Source organism: Pseudonaja textilis, chromosome 8, assembly GCF_049901715.1.
Source record: "Pseudonaja textilis isolate UNSWEBS1 chromosome 8, rPseTex1.2, whole genome shotgun sequence".
Classification (NCBI taxonomy): domain Eukaryota; kingdom Metazoa; phylum Chordata; class Lepidosauria; order Squamata; family Elapidae; genus Pseudonaja; species Pseudonaja textilis.
This window is the reverse complement of record NC_141997.1, coordinates 50,084,925-50,105,445: the sequence shown is the minus strand read 5'-3', so window position 1 is coordinate 50,105,445 and position 20,521 is coordinate 50,084,925. Positions and strand designations below refer to the sequence as shown.

Sequence of the window (20,521 nt, the reverse complement as noted above, 5' to 3'; positions counted from 1 at the left end):
AATGTATTGGAGTCTAAACTATGGGGTCTCCTGCTTGAGCAGGGCGGCAGAAGGGTCCCTTCCATCTCTGGTAATCTGTAGTCTGTATTTTATTTTACTCACGTTAACGTAAGGTATGTGTTTGGGAATATACCATTTTACACAGGTTACAATTTCATTTTTGATGTAGGTTTCAATGTTACCTTTTTCATTTGATTGGGTCTAAGATCTAAACTAGCCCTAACCCAAACCCAAACATCTAAACTAAACTAAACTAAACTAAACTAAACTAAACTAACCCTAACCCTAACCCTAACCCTAACCCTACCTAACCTAACCTAAACCCAAACCCAAACATAGCCCTAAACTAAACTAAACCCTAACTTAACCCCAATCTCAACCCCTAAAATAAAATAATAAAACAAAACAAAACAAAACACAAAACAACTGTAACCCTAACCCTACCTAACCTAACCCCCTAAACCAAACTAAACACTAAACTTCATTACAGGTAGTCTTCGATGTGCAACCACAATTGAGCCCATCATTTCTGCGGCTAAGCGAGACATTCGTTAATTCAACCGTGCCCCATTTTACGACCTTTCTTGCCATTGGTTGTGTTAAGTGAAACACTGCAGGTGTTAAGTTAGCGGCCGGTCGTTCAATGAACCTGGCTTCCCCATTGACTTGGTTTGTCGAAAAGACACCAAACATCATCGCGTGAGCCTGGGAGGCTACAACCATCCTGAGTACATGCCAGTCACCAAGCCTCTGAATTTTGATCCCGTGATCACATGGGGATGCTGCCGTGGGCATCAGGGTGTGAAAAAGGGCCTTAACTCCCTTTTTTTGCAGGGTCGCTGTAATTTGAACGGTTGCTAAGCGAATTATAAGTCGAGGGCTACCTGTACTCTTCCCCCTCCCCCAAAGCTTGTGGCAAGAAGCAGTTTGGTGTAGTGGTTAAAAGGCACCAGATTAGAAACTGGGAGACCATGAGTTCCAATCCCACCTTAGATGCCATGCTAAGTAGGTGACTTTGGACCAGTCTCTTACATAGAAAGTAATAGCAATTCCACTTCCCGAAAATAACATTGCCAAGAAAACTGGGCGGTCTTATAGAATAGAATAGAATTATTTATTGGCCAAGTGTGATTGGACACACAAGGAATTTGTCTTCAGTGCATAAGTTCATTTCTTTTGTACATAAAAGAAAAGATACATTTGTCAAGAGTCAAGAATCATCAGGTACAACGCTTAACGATAGTCATCAGGTACAATAAGCTATCAAATCATACTAGGAAACAGTCAATATAGATCGTAAGGATACAAGCAATAAAGTTACAATCATAAGTGGAGGAGATGGGTGAAAGGAAGGATGGGAGGATTAATAGTAATAGTAATGCAGACGTAGTAAATAATTTGACAGCGTTGAGGGAATTAATTTGTTTAGCAGAGATATAGACCTTATAGCTTTATAGGTGGCATTTATCACCTGCTAAATTAGCTCAATCTTTTAAATGTTTAAATATGTCTAGCCAATGTTGGAAATGTAACCAAAAAACGGGCACATTTTATCACATGTGGTGGACTTATGTTAAAGCAAAAAAATGTTGGGTAAAGATAACATAGGTGGTTAGAAAAGACAATAGACAAACATGTAGATTTTTAAACCTGAATTGTTTTTAATTAGGTATAATATCAGAAAAACCTGATAAGGAAAGTATGTGCTTAATATTACATGTCTTAAGAGCAGCAAGTATTATCTTTGCACAATATTGAGGGGAAAAAATGAAGATTTACTGTGAGACGAAGAGATAGGAAGATATGCAGAAATGGATAGAGGGACATTGAAAATTAAACAAAAAGAAGATGTAGAATGTTATCAAACATGGAATCTATTTTACCAATGGTTGGAAAAAAAGGGGTGGAGATTAAAAATACAAATTTGTATTGCTAAGCAAATTAAATACCCAGACAAACCAATGTTTATTAAGCACTAAGAAATGTACTGAATAGAAAATCAATTAAAAAATATGATTAAAACAAAACAAATCAGAAAAACTGGACGTTCTCATCTACGTGGGAATCAAGACTGATACCCACAAAATTTGTAGCACCCAAAGCTTCATCTCCACTACTCTGCCTTGTAGCGCAAAATGCTTTACAAGCAGTTGTCGAGAAAAGATGCAGCCGTGAAAGCAGGAAACACTTGTTACTTGGGCATCAGAGCTGCCGCCTGCTTCCTGTCAGTTAGACCGCGAGAAGAGATGAATTCAAGATACTCTCCGTTGCCTCCTCATTATTATTATTATTATTATTATTATTATTATTATTATTATTATTATTATTATGTTGGAGGCTGTGTCACAGCACTCTAAAGCAGAAGGAAAAACTACGTCGCTATCGCATCTTTTTACTTTCAATGTTTACGTTTAAAACAAACTGCGGCCACTATGAGAATAGAACACAGATAGTTCTCGGCTTACAACAGTTTCTTTAGTGACCATTCAAAGTTACAATGGTGCTGAAAAAAGGGACTTTTTCACACTTACGCCGTTGCAGCATCTCCCTGCTCGGGTGATCAAAATTCAGGCGCTGGGCGCCCGATTCATGCTTACGACAATGGCAGCGTGATCCCCTTTTGGCGACCCTCTGACAAGTAGAGTCGAGGGGGATGCCAGATGGTGGTGAGAAAGATGTTAGAAGCGGGCAAAATTCACTTAACCAATGTTTCACTGAGCAATTTGGAGCTCAGTTGTGGTCATAAGGCAAGGACTAGCTCTACTTTATTTGGCCAAATGTGATTAGAGACACAGAAGGAACGTAACTCTGAGAGCAGAAGTTCTCGGTGTGTATGCAAAGCCACAAAGTAGTAGTAGTAATAATAATAATTATTATTATAATAAAGATACGAATAAGAGGAGAGAGTAGAGAAAATGAGAAGGATAACGATGATACTACAGCCGTGCAACATGGGTGAATATACTTAGACATAAGATAGTAGTTTATGTGTTCAACAGAGTGATGGTACAAGGAAAAAGATGGACTAGGGGTGACATGATAGCAGTCTTCCAATATCTCAGGGGCTGCCCCAAAGAAGAGGGAGTCAAGCTATTCTCCAAAGCCCCTGAATGGCAGGACAAGAAGCAATGGGTGGGAACTCATCAAGGAGAGAAGCAACCTAGAACTAAGGAGAAAATTTCCTAACAGTGAGAACAAATTAACCAGTGGAACAGCCTGCCACCAGAAGTTGTGAATGCTCCATCGCTCGAGGCTTTTAAGAAGAGATTGAATAACCATTTGTCAGAAGTGGTGTAGGGTTTCCTTTCTAGGCAGAGGGTTGGACTAGAAGACCTCCAAGGTCCCTTCCAACTTTCTGATTTTGTTACTCTGAAAAAAAATGGTGTCCCTCTGTCTAGTTGTTTTGTGTGTAATGCACTATAGCAGCGTCCCGAAAGGAGTTGAAATAGCTGGATATTTATATAGTTGAATAGTTGAATGTCCATGATGCGAGAAGGGATATTTCCAAAGCTGAACAATAGACAAAAGGGGCTACCCAAAATCCTGTATATCATCACATTTGTTTTCCTTACGTTTAAATGGAAGTCAGGTTTTTCTGGGTTAAAATATTTCAGGGTTGCGTGAATAGCCTGGCGTTGCAGGCACGTCATAAATAACAGGACATGCAAAAACTGCACATTGACTGTGCCAAAGTGATTATATCACCCTTAATGTTCTCCTTCCTTGGTTATTTCCCCACTCCATCAATCACTTGATTTTTCTTCCTGGTTTTTTTTTGTTATGAATGGAAATGTTGCAGACAGAAAATAAGGTAAAAAGTCTAGAAGGGAAAGGAACAGAAAAGAATGGAAAAAAAATCTACTTTTCTTAACTTGTTCAGAACAAGGAGATAAGAAAAGTAGATTTTTTTTCCCCCTCTTTCTTTTTCTTCCCTTTCTTTCCCTTTCTTCACTCTTGGTTCAGCTTGTATTGTTGAGAGATGCGTCTTTACGGGCAGCCTTCGACTTACGACATCAACAGAGCCAACAGTATTGTTGTTAAGCGAGACAGTTGTGAGGTATGAACCAGTTGCCAGGTGTCTTGAGTTTTGATCATGTGACCATGGGGAAAATGCTTCGATGGTCATAAGTGTGAAAAACGGCCATAAGTCACTTTGTGTGTGCCATTGAACTGTCACTAAATGAACGTTCGTAGGTCAGCAATACTGCATCCAGGTTTGGTCACCACACATACAAAAACGATGTTGAGACTTTGGAAAAAATTCAGAAAAGAGCAATGAAGATGATTAAGAGAAGAGATTAAAACACACGAAGAACGGTTGCAGGATTTGGGTTTGGCTTGTCTAGAGAAAAGGAGGACTTGGGGTGATATGAGAGCAGTCTTCCCGTATTTGAGGGGCTGCCCCGAAGAAAAGGGGGGGTCAATTTATTTTCCAGAGCACCAGAAGGCGAGACAAGGAACAATGGACGGAAACTAAGCAAGGAGAGAAGTAACTTAAGAGGAAACTTCCTAACAGTGAGGAAAATTAACCTGCTTGCCACCAGAAGTTGCGGCTGCTCCATCGCTGGAGGCTTTTAAGAAGAGCCTGGACAGTCATTTGTTTGAGATGGTGTAGGGTGTCCTGCCTGAGCAGAGGGTTAGACTAGAAGACCTCCAAGGTCCCTTCTAACTCTATTATTCCATTATTCTAAATAGCTTGCCAACCAGAAGTTGTGGGTGCTTCACTACTGGAGGTTTAGAAGAAGACAACTGGACAGCCACTTGTCTGAAATGGTCTAGGGCCAGGGGTGGGGAAACTTGGCTCTTCTATCACTTATGGACTTCAACTCCCAGAATTCCTGAGTGAGCCATAAAAGGTTCCCCGATCCCTGGCCTGCTGGTTTTTCCGTTGTGGGGGAAATCAATTTTTGACTTGAATGGGACTGTTTAATATACAAATGTAGGACATAATAGGGGGCTCGACTAGAAGACCTCCAAGGTCCTTTCCAGCTCTTTTTTTTTTTTAAATAAGTTTTTTATTTTATATATACAATAATTTCATTCCATTTCAACCGTGTGTCGACTAGGCACATCCTCCGTGTGCATACAATTATAATGAATGCTTTCCTTACCAATATACCAATAATCCCATTTTCTTATACATCTTATCTAACATTCCAGCTTCCAGCTCTATTCTGATTTGAAAAGCCAAGGATTATTTTTGCATTCTGCATTTACGCAACCTTGAGGGTTGAACATTATTAGAGATGGAGAAATGATCTGTTCTATTTTACTTTGCTCTCGCATTTTAAATTTACCAAGTAAGATGGCTTCGCCTTCCTCCTCCCCCCCGCCAACTCTACGAATTAAAGTATCGAGAATTGGACACCGATTCCTCTTTTCAAACATTTCTGGTAGCCACTAAAGGTCATAACTACACTAGCATTTCCTGTTTTAGTCTGGATCTTGATCTGTATTTCTGGAATTTTTAGCCTGTGCTTGTGTGTTTAGTTTCACGAGTTTCTGGTTCCTACTTGTTTTTAGCAGGATTTAAATACAATTTTTTAAAAACGAACCCTGCAATTTTATATTTTATTTCATTTTATTTTTTCACCTTTCATTTTATTCTGGGTGAATCAGGTGGCAAGTAAGACTGGGTAACAAAATATATTCCGGTATTTAGTGCTGGGCAATACTTTTTATTAGGATCAGCCAAGATGCCACAAATAAGTTTGCGACATAATTTTAAAATCTCTGTTGTGACCCAGCTCCCAAAACACGACAACCCCTCTGTAGCTGAAGCAATGATTCCTTTATTAGGAGCATCAGCAGCCCCGGCAAAAAGTTTCTCACAAAAGGCTAACAAGTCCGTCTGGCAAGGAGACAAATAGCTGCCTGCAACATCTATTCATTTCCACCCCCTGCCTGTTATCCCCAGATATAGGACGGGGCTTTGCTAGTAGCTGTGGCTCTTCCATCCCAAGGATCGGCCCATAGATTTCCACTGCTCTCCTCTCCTCTCCTCTCTGTGCATCCGCATATCAGTCCCTGGACCCAGCGGTTCCTCCTCTTCCTTATCAATCACCAGCTGTTGAGTCTCCATCTGAGTGCTGATGGACAACCCAGACTCCCTCCCTCCCTCTCCACTCTCTCTCTCCCTCCCTCCCTCTCGTCTTTCTCTCTCTCTCCCCTCTCATCTTTCTCTCTCTCCCTCCCTCCCTCTCCCCATCTCCCTCCCTCCCTCCCTCTCCAGTCTCTCTCTCGCTCCCTCTCCCTCCTCTCCTCTTTCTCTCTCTCTCCCTCCCACTCTCCCCATCTCTCCCTCTCCCTCTTCCAGTTCCTCCCTCTCCATCTTTTTCTCTTTCCCTCTCCACTCTCTCTCTCCCTCCTTCTCCTCTTTCTCTCTCTCTCCCCTCCCTCTCCCTCCCTCTCCACTCTCTCTCTCTCTCCCTCTCCCTCCCTCTCCTCTTTCTCTCTCTCTCCCTCCCTCCCTCTCTCCCCATTTCCCTCCCTCTCCCTCCCTCTCTACTCTCTCTCTCCCTCTCCCTCCCCATCTTTCTCTCCCTCCCTCTCCCTCCCTCTCCACTCTCTCTCTCTCTCTCTCTCCTCTCTCCCCATCTCCCTCCCTCTCTACTCTCTCTCTCCTCTTTCTCTCTCTCTCTCTCTCCCTCCCTCTCCCTCCCATCTCCCTCCCTCTCCCTCCCTCTCTACTCTCTCTCTCCCTCTCCCTCCCCATCTTTCTCTCCCTCCCTCTCCTCTTTCTCTCTCTCCCTCCCTCTCCCTCTTCCAATTCCTCCCTCTCCGTCTTTTTCTCTATCCCTCCCTCTCCCTCTCTCCCCATCTTTCTCTCCCTCCCTCTCCCTCTTCCGATTCCTCCCTCTCTCCCTCCCTCCCCTCTCCCAGCTCCATTCCCTCTCCCCCTTGGAGCTCTCAGGTTGCCCTGATGCTGACCCTGACTCCCACACCACCTCCTCCTATTCAGCTTTGGAAGCCATATTTTGCTTAGAAGCCTCCACGCCGCCACATTTTAGTGCCTGGGAATTTGGGGTGGGGGGGGAGAATCTCCTAGCGAGATGGAAGTTTAGACATAACAACATTCTTTTGAGTCAAGGACAAGCCAAAACGTAGTAGTCACCGGACCGGTAGTAACACCGGTTGAATCCCACCCCTGGTTTCCTCCTTAGCAATATAAAATTTAGGTTCTATTGTGGTAACTCAAGAACTACCTGTATGAATGGAAACTTTGAAAAGGAATAGAGTAGAATAACAGTAGAATAGAGCAGAGTAGGGTAGGGTAGGGTAGAATTGAATTGAATTTGTTTTACTTTACTTTACTTTACTTTACTTTACTTTTTTTGTCAATTGCTTACAAGATAATAGGTATAAGTAAAAACGTTATGAATACACGGGTACATATAAGAAAAATAAAAAAATATATAAAAGAAACAATAGGACAAGGACGGTAGGTACCTTAGTGCTCTTATGCACGCCCCCTACAGACCTCTTAGGAAAGGGGTGAGGTCAATAGTAGATAGTCTAAGGTTAAAGTTTTAAGAAGAAACCACAGAGTCAGGTAGAGTGTTCCAGACATTGACCATTCTGTTGCTGAAGTCATATTTCCTGCAATCAAGTTTGGTGCAATTAACCTTGAGTTTGTATCTATTGTTTGCTCTTGTGTTGTTATGGTTGAAGCTGAAGTATTCATTGACAGGTAGGACACTGCAATGTATGATTTTATATACTATGCTTAGATTGGACCGAAGGCGGCGTAGTTCTAGGTTTTCTAGGTCTAGAATTTTCTAGGTCTAGAGTAGAGTAGAGTAGAGTAGAGTATGGTAGAATAGAATGGAACGGAACGGAATCTTAGTCACTTTGAATGTACACTAATCGGCATGTCTTAAAATGAAATTGCATACAGCTCTCCAAAGATCACCACTTCCAATATATACTACACGAACATGGCAAAATAAATAAATAAATACAAAATGATGTATATACCTGCATATATTATTATTATATTATATTGTAATAATATATTAACTATATTTTAAATCTTTGGCCAGTTTGGCAAGCTAGCTGTGTGTATGTAACATGACAGGAACCGAAGATAAAAATCGCGTTATAATCTCCCATGTTTAGCTGCGAACTTCAAACTTTATGCAAGGAAGACTTCTTGGTAGCCTTGTTCATAAAATGCGGCCCTTGAGAACACCTCCGATGGCTGCTCTCCAAAACCAGAAGAATCTAACCTTGAGTAATTGCTAACTCTCCTCTCCTCTTGTTAAAACGATTGTCTGGATTTTTCTCCTGGGATTTAAGGAGTGCAGAAAGTACTCGTTGGCTTCCAAAGCACGGTGCAAATCTCACATGTATTCACTTAGAGACCGTTCAAAGTTACAACAGCACTGAAAAAAAGTGACTTAGGACCATTTTTCACACTTAGGACTTTTGCAACATTTCCACGATCCAAATCCAGATGCTTGGCAACTGGTTCGTACTTATGACCGTTGCAGTGTCCCAAGGTCACGTGATCCAAATTCGGAAGCTTGGCAAAGTGACTCATATTTATGACGGTTGCAGCATTCCAGAAGGACACATGATTTCTGCCTCACGACCTTCTGACAAGCCAGATTCGCTTAAAGACCGTGTTAACTAACTTACCCTGTTTCTCCAACAATACGGCCTCCCCCAATAGGAAGTCCCAGCATGTTTTATAGGCATGAAATGAAATTAAGCCCCTCCTCCCAAATTAAGGCCTATATTAAAACATGCGAAATGGGGGGGAATGGTGGGGAGGCATGCAGTTAGGAAGTACTTTTGTTGCACACCCGGATATAGGGCTGTCTGTGTTGAACCCGATACGAAGTGCCCCACCAACGCCGAGGTCAACACCCAAGCCGTTACCGCCCGCCCGAAGATGCAAGGCGGGAGGGTAATTAAGTCACCTCCGAAAAGACGGCCTAGCCATTTTTTCGGGGCTCAAAAAAAAATAAGACCCGGCCTTATTATATGAGAAACACGGTACCAACTGCAACGGTTCACTTAATAACCAGTGTGAGAAAGTTTGTAAAGCTCACTTTACAGACATCTGTTCTGACCCACACCCTTTTCCAACAAATCAAACATAATCCAAAGGGAACAGAAACTTTTAATGCTTCTGCAAAACAGTTAGCTGTGATAGGCACAAGCCTTGCCAAACTCTGCAGACTGCCAAAAGATAACAGAAAAAGAAATCATTTGGAATACAAGAATCTTCAAATACCAACTCAGGATACCGGAATGTCCACGAGGCTGGAGTTTCAAAACGTCTTTGCCTTCTGCAAAGAACGTCCGATTCACAGCTGGCTTTTATCTTCTTGAAGGAAGGGCCATTACCTTGCAGCCTTACTCCTGAGTCACCTGTGCTGTTGTAGCTGCTTTTTCCTCTGAGCAATCCTGCTCGCATGCGCACTTTGCACAGGCTCCTCGGGAACCTCCTCATCACTGCTGCCAGCCCCCACAATCTCTGAAAGCAGCAGTCCATTCCGTGATGGTCCTGGGCCCTCATCTGAGTCCTCGCTCTCCTCAGCCGTCCACACCTGCTGCCAGCGCACCACAACAACATCTCACTTAACCTTGACTACATTGTGGTCGTATGTCGAGGACTTCCTGTAGTGGGGGAAGAAAAAGAGCTCAAGAGCAAATGAGAGCAAGCATTTGGTAGAGGAGCTGAGGAACTTCCTTAAACAACAAAGGGAGTTTCCTATCAAGAGATTGTGGCTGAAAAAAAAAGAAGAGAAAAGAAAGAAATTAGCAAAAGAGACTCTTTCCAGGTTTGGGATAATTTAATTTTATCTCAGTTAAGGATCTGCATTCGCTTCTGGAATAGGAGCAGTCTTTTTTTCCCCCCCCTCCTCCTCTGCTTTTCAGTTCATGGGGTAGTCGTTGACCGTGGCTTTCTACAGGGAGTCCTCGGACTTACGACCGCAATGAGCCCCAGATTTTCTGTTGGTAAGCGAGACACTCGTTCTGCTTTGAGTTTTCCCCCATTTTACGCCCTTTCTTGGCTACGATTGCTGAGCGAATCATTGCAGTCAACAAGTTAGCCACTCGGTCGTTAAGTGAATCTGAGTTCCCCTTTTGGAAAGTCGCAAAAGGGGATCACGGAATCCAGGGAGACTGCAACCATCCTAAGTGCATGCTCACGCTTGTAACAGATGTAACAGATAATCAGAGTTGGAAGGGATCTTGTAAGTCATCTAGTCCAACCCCCCACCCAAGCAGGCGACCTTACACCATTTCTGACAGAGGGCAGTCCAGTCTCTTCTTGAAAGCTTCCAGTGATGAAGCTCCCACCACTTCAGAAGGCAACTTCTGTTCCATGGGTTGACTGTTCTCCCTGTCAGAAAGTTTCTCCTTATTTCCAGGCTGAATCTCTCCTTGTTCAGTTTCCATCCATTATTCCTTGTCTGGCCTTCAGGTGCTTTAGAAAATAGCTTGACCCCCTTCCTCCTCTCTGGGGCAGCCCCTCAAATATTGGAAGATGCTCTCCTGTCTCCCCTGGTCCTTCTCTTCACCAGACTAGCCAGGCCCAGTTCCTGCAGCCGTTCTTTGTATGTTTTAGTCTCCAGTCCCCTCATCATCCTGGTTGCTCTTCTCTTCATGCCAGTTTCCAAGAGTTTGAATTTTGATCATGTGACCTTGAGGATGCTGCCAAGGTCGTAACTCTGAAAAACGGTCATAAGTTGCTTTTCTCAGTGCCTTTGTAACTTTGACCAGTCACTAAATGGACTGTTGTCAGTTGAGGGCTATCGGTATTATTGTGTAAGAATTTGGCATTCTCCAATAAAGGCAAGACGAGAAACAATGGATGGAAACTAATCAAGGAGAAAAGCAACCATGAATTAAGGAGAAACTTCCTTAACAGTGAGAACCATTAACCAGTGGAACAACTTGCCTCCAGAAGTTGTGAATGCTCCAACACTGGAGGTTTTTAAGAAGATGTTGGATAACCATTTGTCTGAAGCGGTGTAGAGTTTCCTGCCTAAGCAGGGGGGTGGACTAGAAGACCTCCAAAGTCCCTTCCAGCTCTGTTTTTCTATTCAGTAATGATTTATTAAATAAATAATGATTTATTAAATAACAATAATATTAAATAATGATTATAAATAATAGTAAATAATGATTTGTTAAATAAACCATCCCTGTATAGCGGTATGCAGCTGCGTTGTAGTTAGTTTAGAATCCATTAACCGTGATTTCAAGCTCAAACTTTGCAAAATGTCTTGCTTTGTGATCAGTTTTTGTCAACGAGGACTGGCACAAATGTCTTTTTCCTGGAACTGCTGGACTGACAGATTATCTAGTCCTCATTAAACACGAAGCAGCCCATAGACAGGAGGTCTTAATGGTATTTTACGTGGTTGCGTGGGAGTCCAGTTCATATCGAAAGAGGTTAAACAGGAAGCAACAAGTATGGGCATATACATCTAGGTATGCAATGAGCTGTTTTTACAAGAGCTAGAAGCCCTGGCTGTTTGTATTTTGACATGAGGGCAGGACAGAGTAATTCCTGGAAAAACAAGACAGCAATGTACAAGAACTGGAATTTCAGGTCTACCTGAATTGTATCAGCTGGTGTAGTAAAGAGGTGGTAGTTTATCTCAGTCCTTGTTCAAAGCAAATGGAAGGGAGAAGGTAATCCTCGACTTACGACCAGAATTGAGGCCAGAATTTCTGTCGCTAGGTGAGACAGTTCTTAAGCAAATTCTGCCTCATTTTATGACCTTTCTCGTCGCAGTTTTCAGTATATCGCTGTAGTTGTTCAGTTTGTGACAGGTTTGTTAAGGGAATTTGGCTTCCCCATTGACTTGGGGTACTTACTCCGTGGAGGCAAGGTTACACTTAAAGTAATTTTACGATCGGCAGGTTTTAACTTTGTGGTGAGCGCATAAAATCGCTTTTTCAAAAATCTTTTGAAGCCAAGCCAAAAAGGTGGAGGGACTGGACTTTGTTTTTTTTTTTGGTTTAGTTACTAACATCGGCAATGTTAGAATCTTGTATGTTCAGAAAAACAAACCTCATTATTGGCTGTGTTGCACAGGTATTCCTCGACTTACGACCACAATTAAGCCCAAGATTTCGGTTGCTAAGTGAGACATTTGTTAAAGTGAGTTTTGTCCCCTTTCCCACCCCACTCATTAAGTGAATCACTGTGGTCATTAAAGTTAGTAACTTTACTTTAAGTTAGTTGACTGTCTGATTTCGCCATTGGCTTTAGAATAGAATACAGCTGGAAGGGACCTTGGAGGTCTTCTAGTCCAACCCCTAGCTCAAGCAAGAGAACTTATACCCATGATGGCAAACCTATGGCACACATGCCACAGGTGGCACACGGTCATTTGTGCTGGCACGCAAACTGCAGGCAAACTTGCCTCACTGCGCATGCGTGCACCTCACAGCTGATTTTTGGCCAGTTTGAGGCCCTTTTCTCATAGCTGATTTTTGGCCGGTTTGAGGCTTGAGGAAGACTTCTGCTGGCTTTGCAGGCCGAAAACTAGCCCCGTTTCATCACTTCCTGTTTTTTACGAAAATACCGAAAGTGACGAAACGGGGCTAGTTTTCGGCCTGTAAAGCCTGCAGAAGCTTTCCTCAAGCCTCAAACCGGCCAAAAATCAGCTGTGAGGCGCAGTGCAGGTAAGGGGGCAGCTGAGGTGGAGGGTGGGGATTGCGTGTGCATGCATAGGGGGCATAGGGGACCATGCAATGCCTTCTGGGTGCTGGCACGTGAGTGCGAGTGTGCAAGCGCACACACAGTTTTTGGCACAGGAGCCCAAAAAGGTTAGCCACTACTGACCTATACCATTTCGGATCACAAAAGGGGATCATATAACCCCAGGACAACGAAACCGTCATAAAGTACAAGTCAGTTGCCAAACTTCTGAATTTTGATCACATGACTGTGGGAATGCTGCAACGGTCATAAGTGTGAAAAATGGACACACGTCCCTTCTTTCAGTGTGGTAACTTCAAATGGTCACTAAACGAACCATCTTGGACTACCTATATAAATCTGTACTCATGTTTTGGATCACATAATGACAATTAAACAGGGAAAGCTTTGAGAATTGGTCATTGGTCATAGATCACTTAAATCCTTCAGAACAATTCAGTTGGTTTTTAATACCTTGAATTTGAGAGCCCTGTGGGGTTCAAATCTCCTCCAGTTTATATCTTTTGAGTATCTTTTATATATTATAGTTTATATATTTTTGCTTGAGTTTTTCTGGAAGGAAGTGCTTTAAGAAATGTTGAGCGGTTAGTTCTGTGCCTGAATTGGTGGCATGTTGGCTATATAGCACGTTAGCTTGCAAGTTTGTCTCTGGATTAAAACTTTTTTTTTTCTAAGTTACCGTGTGTGTGGTAAAGATAAGACTGGGCTTTTGCTACTGGCCCATGGCTCAAGGGTGCCCAGTCTGAGTAGCCACCTCTTTTCTATTACTTATCCACGTGTTCAGTTAATATGACCGCCCTTCACCAGGTGAATCCTGCATGCAACACAAATGCAACCAATTTACTGTTCCTCTTGTTTCTCTTGATAAAAGAAGAGCATCCATAAATTGGTTGTATTTGTGTTACATGCAGCAATCACCTGGAGACTGAGCTGGAAGGGACCTTGGAGGTCTTCTAGTCCAACCCCCTGCTCAGGGAGGAAACCCTAAGATTGGTTGTCCAATCTTGTTGAAAACCTCCAGTGTTTGAGCGTTGATAACTTCTGGAGGCAAGTTGTTCCACTGTTTAGTTGTTTTAACTGTCAGTAAATTTCTTCTTAGTTGGATCATTCCTTGCTTCTTCAGTTCTCAGAAGCTTCTTGGATGAGAAATGAAGCATCTTCAAAGAAAAACCTGTTCTGACCGAGGCTTCCCAAAAGTACGAAGCCGACTCCTCGTCCCGATAAAACCCCTTTTATTTAGGTTAAAGGGAATTCCTCTCTACCAAAGTCCTGGCCGACAGTCTTCAACGAGGTTTCACAATTACAGACTTTTATCAAGCTTGGAGAGCTGCCAGGCCGATCTTTCAAACGCCACTCTGTAGCAGACAATACTTGGCTTCATGAGATCTTCACCCCAATGAATGGAACTAATTGTCTCCTGCAAACACCACTCCCCTTTCGCTCCTTTTATTCCCTATGGGAAGGGCCATTCACCTTCCACCTGTGGCTTTACTCCTGAGTTGATCCTTGTTCCTTAACTGTTCCCTTCTCCTGGCAGCTCTGTGGATGCGCACATTGGGAACAGGCTCCAGCTGTTCTTCTTCCCCACTGATCTCTGACTCCAAAAGCAGCTGATGACTGCCAGCCTGCCCTGGCCCCATCTCTGCCTCCAATGCAGAGTCTTCGTCAGAGCCTTCCCCGACTCCAGGACTGGCCCATGTTCTTCCCCAACCTCCTCACTGTCCGAGTCCGCTGCCATCTCCTCTGGCCATTGGCGGGCCACAACAAAACCAGGAAGTTCAGTTGCCTCTTGAAAAAAGCATCTCTGGGACAACCGTGACCTGGAGGACCGAGAATCTCCATAGACATTTATGTAGCAAATATTCAGACAAATAAAGGAGAATATTTGTAGTTTGAGGTTGACATGAGAGGTCCTCGGCTCTCTCTGAGCTCGCTTGTTTTCCTGCAGATATTTCATTACCCTAACTAGGTAACTTCATCAGTGTTAGCCTTGTTGTTTCACTGGTCATCACTTTCTTGTTGTTACCTGCTCTGGGCAATGAAACGTCTTCAAGAAAACAAGCAAGTTCAGGTGTTCAGACTGGAACATTTATTGTGCATTTGTTGATTATGAGAACGCATAGAATAAGCATGGGTTACATACGGGTTTAATTGTAGATTGTATTTGATTAATATGGAGTGGAAAGTTGGTTGTTGATTGTGTTGAAGGTGACACATCCCTGTGTAATGCATAAATAGAATACGTTGGGAATGCTACCCCTTGAAGTATGAAGTAAAGTAAGGACGAGTGAGGCTGGAGTAATTCCTTAGCTATCCGTGTACTTGTAGACTTTATGCAAATCGATGTGTTGTCTATGGACATTCTCAGTCCTCCAGTCCTGGTTGTCCCAAAGGTGCTTTTTCAAGAGGCAACTGGACTTTCTGGGTTTTCCTTGAAGGCGTTTCACTTCTCATCCAGGAAGCTTCTTCAGTTCTGACAGGATGGTGGGGAACGGAATACTCCTGGCAGACAGCTGGTCATTTGCATTCTTTTGGAGGGTCCTTGAGGCCACTTGGAGGTTTCTCTCTGTCCTGAGGGTCACCTGAGCGGTGCAAATGGGCGAGGAGCCTTCTTGGAACTCCAGTCTAGAGTCGAAGAAGCTTCTTGGATGAGAAGCCCAACGTCTTCAAAGAAAAACAGGGAAACCCAGTTGCCTCTTGGGGGAAAAAAAAGCACCTTTGGGACAGACATCGTGTTTGCCAAGATGTTGAATGAGTTTCATTTAAACGTTAGATAGACTGCGTGGTACAGTGAGGCGTGTGGATCTCCAAGTACGTCAAAGGCCAAGTAAGTTGTGTTTGAATTTGAACAATGGAGTCAAAAACAATTGCAAGTCATACATAAACAGCAAAAAAGGTCGAGAGACCGTTTGGTCTAGTGGGTATGAAGCTGGAGGCCCCGAGTTCAAGTCCTGAAAGCAGGCTGGGTGACTTTTGGGCCGATGACTGGGAATTGTAGGCCCGCCTTAGGCATGAAAACCTGCTCGGGTGACTGTGAATTCTAATCCTGCCTTAGCCTTGAAATCTAGCTGGGTAACTTTGGCCATGTCACCAGGAGACGGTGAGTTCTAGTCCTGCTTTAGGCATGGAAGTTGACTGGGTGACCTTGGGCCAATCCCCAGGTGAGTGTGAGTTGTAGTCTCACCTTAGGCATGAAAGTTGACTGGGTGACCTTGGGCCAATCCCCAGGTGAGTGTGAGTTGTAGTCTCACCTTAGGCATAAAAGTTGACTGGGTGACCTTGGACCAATCAGCAGGAGCCTGGGATTTCTAGTCCCCACCTTTAGGTACAAAAGCCGACTGAGTGACTTCGGTCCAGTCTCCCTCTCTCAGCCCAACTCACCTCACAGGATTGTTGTTGTTGTGGGGAGAAGAGAAGGCTCGACTCCCTTGAGTTATTTGTAAAATAGTAATAAGAAAGGCTGGATGCCAATAAATAAATAATAATTCCACCCGACTTTGCTACGACTCTGCCCGCCGTATCAAGATGCATAGGGGTTCCCTTCTAGGACACGGCACATCTATTTCTTGGCGCACTTCGGCTCCTGTTTAACGATGAAAGCTCCACATTTTGATAAGCTCGTGTAAGAACCGAACGGAACCAAAGCTGCCTTCGGCCTCTTTCGTGAAGTACAGCTTAGATCCGACGGCCGCGAGCAGAAACCTGAGCACCCTGGTCAGACGGCCTCCTTGGGTGAATCCCGAAGCGAAGGGAAGCTTGACGCAGCCGCTCTGCCGTGCGAAGTTAACACTGGGGGTCGGTGCAGATTGGCCTGCAGGCGGTTGTGTGCGTGGAGGTGGCTTGCGGGTTTTTGCATGAGAAAACAAGTGATAAGTTTGGATGAAAACTGTAATAAGACAGAAACGGGGGCATTCTTTCTGAACGGCTGAAGTGACCCGTTCCAAACATTTCCTGTAGCCGGCTAAGTGTCTTCAGGAAGAAAAAGGGTCCTACTCCAAACTCTTCCTTGCAAAACTATCTCTGGAAACAGTTTTAGATGTTGGATAGGTTGCATGTCCTCATAGATTTTAAGTTATGTTCAAATCTGGGATCTGTGAAGGCTAGTCTAAAACCCATCCATCCATCCATCCATCCATCCATCATCTCCCTCCCCCCCTCCCTCCTTCCCTTCCATCTACCCCACCATCTTCCATCCTTCCTTCCTTCTTTCCCATCCATCCATTATTTCCCTCCCATCCATGCATCCATCCATCCATTATCTCCCTTCCATCATCCATCCATCATCTCCTTCATCATCCATCCATCCATCCATCCATCCATCCATCCATCCACCCAACCTCCTTCCTTCCCTCCCTCCCTTCCTTCCCTCCTCCTCCTGTCCATCCATCCATTATCTTCCTTCCTTCCTTCCTTCCTTCCTTCCTCCCATCCATCCATCCATCCATCCATTCATCATCTCCCTCTCTCCCTCCCTCCTTCCCTTCCATCTACCCCACCATCTTCTATCCTTCCTTCCTTCTTTCCCATCCATCCATTATTTCCCATGCATCCATCCATCTACCCATCCATCCATCATCTCCCTTCTATCCATCCATCCATCCATCCACCCAACCTCCTTCCCTCCCTCCCTCTCTCCCGTCCATCCATCCATCCACCCATCCTTCTCTTTTTTCCCTCCCTCCCTCCATCATCCATCCATCCATTATCTTCCTTCCTTCCTTCCTCCCATCCATCCATCCATCGATCCATCCATTAATTATCTTCCATCCATCCATCCGCCCATCCTTCTCCTTCCTTCCCTCCCTCTCTCCCTCCCTTTCCACCATTCTGCATCTCCCCCGTCATTCTTTTCTTATTCTGAATCTTATTTTAAAAAAAAACACACACAAAAAATTGTAAGCCCATATATTAGAATTTGCATAAAGGTGTTGTGTTTACCTTTGTTAGAACGTAGTGGTTTCTATCAACTTCTGATCATTAGGATTCCATTGAAACAAACTCTTGGTCCAGGGGTACCGAATTTTTCATGTGCCTGCATCGGACTCAAATGTCTTCAAAGTGTTGAAGATGACAATTCTGCCACACAAATGGGGACGTAGGTCTGACCCAAAACCACAGGCACGATAGATGTGAATATCCAAAGGCCTACAACTATTTTTAACAGCTAAGCGTTCAAAGTCCAGTGGATAAATCTCCTTCGGTTTTTTTTGTCTTGTTCTGCTAACATTTAAAAAAAAAATCTCAGATTGTTTTTAATCTCAAGTCCCAATGTAGCTGTGGTAGGTCCTTATGCAAACAAAACAGAATACACACCCATTCTTAATCTTTGCATGATAGCAGTGCTAGCTGCCAAGGTAGTTGCCAAACCACTTAACGACTCAAAACATTCCCATGGAATCACCAGTTTTTGCACTCAACTCAAGGAAAACCATAGATTTACTGTAGCATCAAAGGCACAAGCCTTATTTCCAAGTAGCCTTACTCGTATGGAGCTGCTGTCCTAAAATAATGTATACTGTAATAGTTAAGTTACTTTTATTGACACAGACTTTTGAATTGCAGGCTAATCACCTAATGTCTGACCTCCATTTTCCAAACTCTTTCTGCTTTTCTGCATTGGAGACAAATTCCTTGATGTTTCTAATCACACTTGGCCAAATAAATTATTGTTCTGTTCTGTTCTATTCTATTCTATTCTATTCTATTCTATTCTATTCTATTCTTTATTATATTCCATTCCATTCTCTATTCTCTCTTTTATTCTATTATATTCTCTATTCTAGTCTATTCTATTCCTTATTCCATTCCCATTCTATTCTATTCCATTCCATTCCATTTCTCTCTATATTCTCTGTTCTCTTCTCTCTCTTCTCTCTCTTCTTTCTTCTCTTCTCTTCTCTAGTCTGTTCTATTCCTTATTCCATTCCCCATTCTATTCTATTCTATTCCATTCCATTCCATTTTCTCTCCTATATTCTCTGTACTCTTCTCTTCTCTTCTCTTCTCTTCTCTTCTCTTCTCTTCTCTTCTCTTCTCTTCTCTTCTCTATTCCTTATTCCAGTCGAGTCCAGTCGAGTCCAGTCGAGTCCAGTCTAGTCTATTAATATACTCTGGTAAGACCACACTTGGACTACTGCATCCAGTTCTGGTCACCACAATTACAATTTTTTTTGTATTTTGTATTTTTATTTTTTATTCCAATTTTTATTCTATCCCATTTCCTTCCATTCCATTTTCTCTCCTCTATTCTCTATATTATTCTACTTCTATCCTATCCTTCCTATCCTATCCTACCCTATCTTCATTCCAATACATTTTATTTTATTCTGTTCTGTTCCATTTCATTCCAATACTCTATGCTACTCTACATACACACACACACATATACAGGCAGTCCTGGACACGCGAGCACAAGGGAGCCCTCCATTTCTGTTAAGTGAGACCTTCGTTAAGTGAGTTTTGCCCCGTTTTGCAACCTTTCTTGCAGCCGTTGTTGAATGGATCACTGCAGTTGTTTAAGTTGGTAACCTGGTTGTTACGAGACTCTGGCTTCCTCGTCACGGAGTGAGCCGTTGTAAGCCGAGGACGACCTGTAGAGGCAAAGCAGTCATGGATTCTTGGGCTCGTGAAAGATAACAGCTGTCAAGCGTCCCAATTTTTTTGATCGGGGTTTTTTTGAGCGTCCCAATTTTTTTGATTCTGCCAAGGTCGTAACTGTGAAATGCGGTCCTTGGTCCCTTTCTCCCAGGGCCGTTTGTCACTTTGAACAGCCGCTGAACGGGCATGTTGCAAGTCAGGGAGCAGCTGTACCAAGGTCCTCGCTTGCTTGGTTTTGTGTTTTTTTCAATCACGCTGTGGTTTAATGGCTCTCCGGACGGAGCTCCCCTCTTCCTGCTTCAGTCTTTTAGCTCAACCTTACGCACCAAGAGGTTAGAGGGAGGGGAAGTAGAAGCCCTCTCCCCACCTCCCCACCCCCACCCCCATAGCACATATGGGTGCATTTCTGCTCCTCGGGCTGTTGCAGCTCACGGCTCCCTTTGCATGTTTCGTTTGCCATGACGTGGTCCGTGTTTCCTTCCTGCTGCTTACAAGCCCGTTTTAGAGATAAGGCGCTCGCGGGGCTGGAGGTGGGGTGTTTTCATATAACTGGGGCGGGCGCGCGTGGGGGGGGGGGAAATGCCTCCATATCTACTCGGTTACAAAGAAGGACCGAGACGTCTTCGTTTTGTTTTTGTTTTTACACAATCTCAAAGACTGTGACGTGTAATGATGTTGTCGTTGTTGTTGTTTTTCCAGAAAGGGTATAGAAGAGAGACGTTTGACATTGTAAATTGGATCTGCTAGCCTTGGGTGGGTGTATGTTACTCCTTTGGTCTATATGTCTTCGGTCTGGATCGTTAGCATTTAACTTTCTTTCTGGTAGTTGTCTGTGTGTGTGAGAGAGAGAGAGGAGAAAGAGAGGAAGAGAGAGAGAGAGAAAGGAAAGGAAAGGAGAGGAGAGAGGGAGAGAGATCAAGGAGAAAGAGAGAGAAACACAGAGAGAGAGAAAGGAGAAAGAGAGAGAGAGAGAGAGAGAGAGAGAAGGAAGGAAGGAAAGAGAAAGAAAGAGAGGAGAAAGAGGGAGAGAGAGACCAAAGGAGAAAGAAAGGGAGAAAGAAACACAGAGAGAGAGAGAATCATAGAGAGAAAGAGAAAGAAAGAACGAGACAGAAAGAGGGAAAGAGAAAGAGGGAGAGATAGAGAAAGAGAGAAAGAAAGGAGATAGAAAGAGGATAGAAAAAGAAAGAGGGAGAAAGCAAGAAGAGCGAAAGAAAGTGAAAGAGGAGAGAG

The 20,521-nt window shown here is 43.5% G+C and overlaps 1 protein-coding gene across 3 annotated transcripts in view; it reads left to right on the top strand.

The window, feature by feature from the left end:
* ELF1 (E74 like ETS transcription factor 1) overlaps nucleotides 1-20,521 on the top strand; it is an 88,728-nt gene that overhangs the window by 29,751 nt on the left and 38,456 nt on the right. Inside the window, exon 1 of one of the 3 annotated variants that reach the window (XM_087938049.1) lies at nucleotides 19,772-20,041. The exons of the other annotated variants lie outside the window; for them this stretch is intronic. The gene's annotated coding sequence lies outside the window, so the exon portion shown is untranslated. Of the gene's footprint in view, nucleotides 1-19,771; nucleotides 20,042-20,521 lie in introns of those variants that run through there. 3 annotated transcript variants of the gene reach the window in all.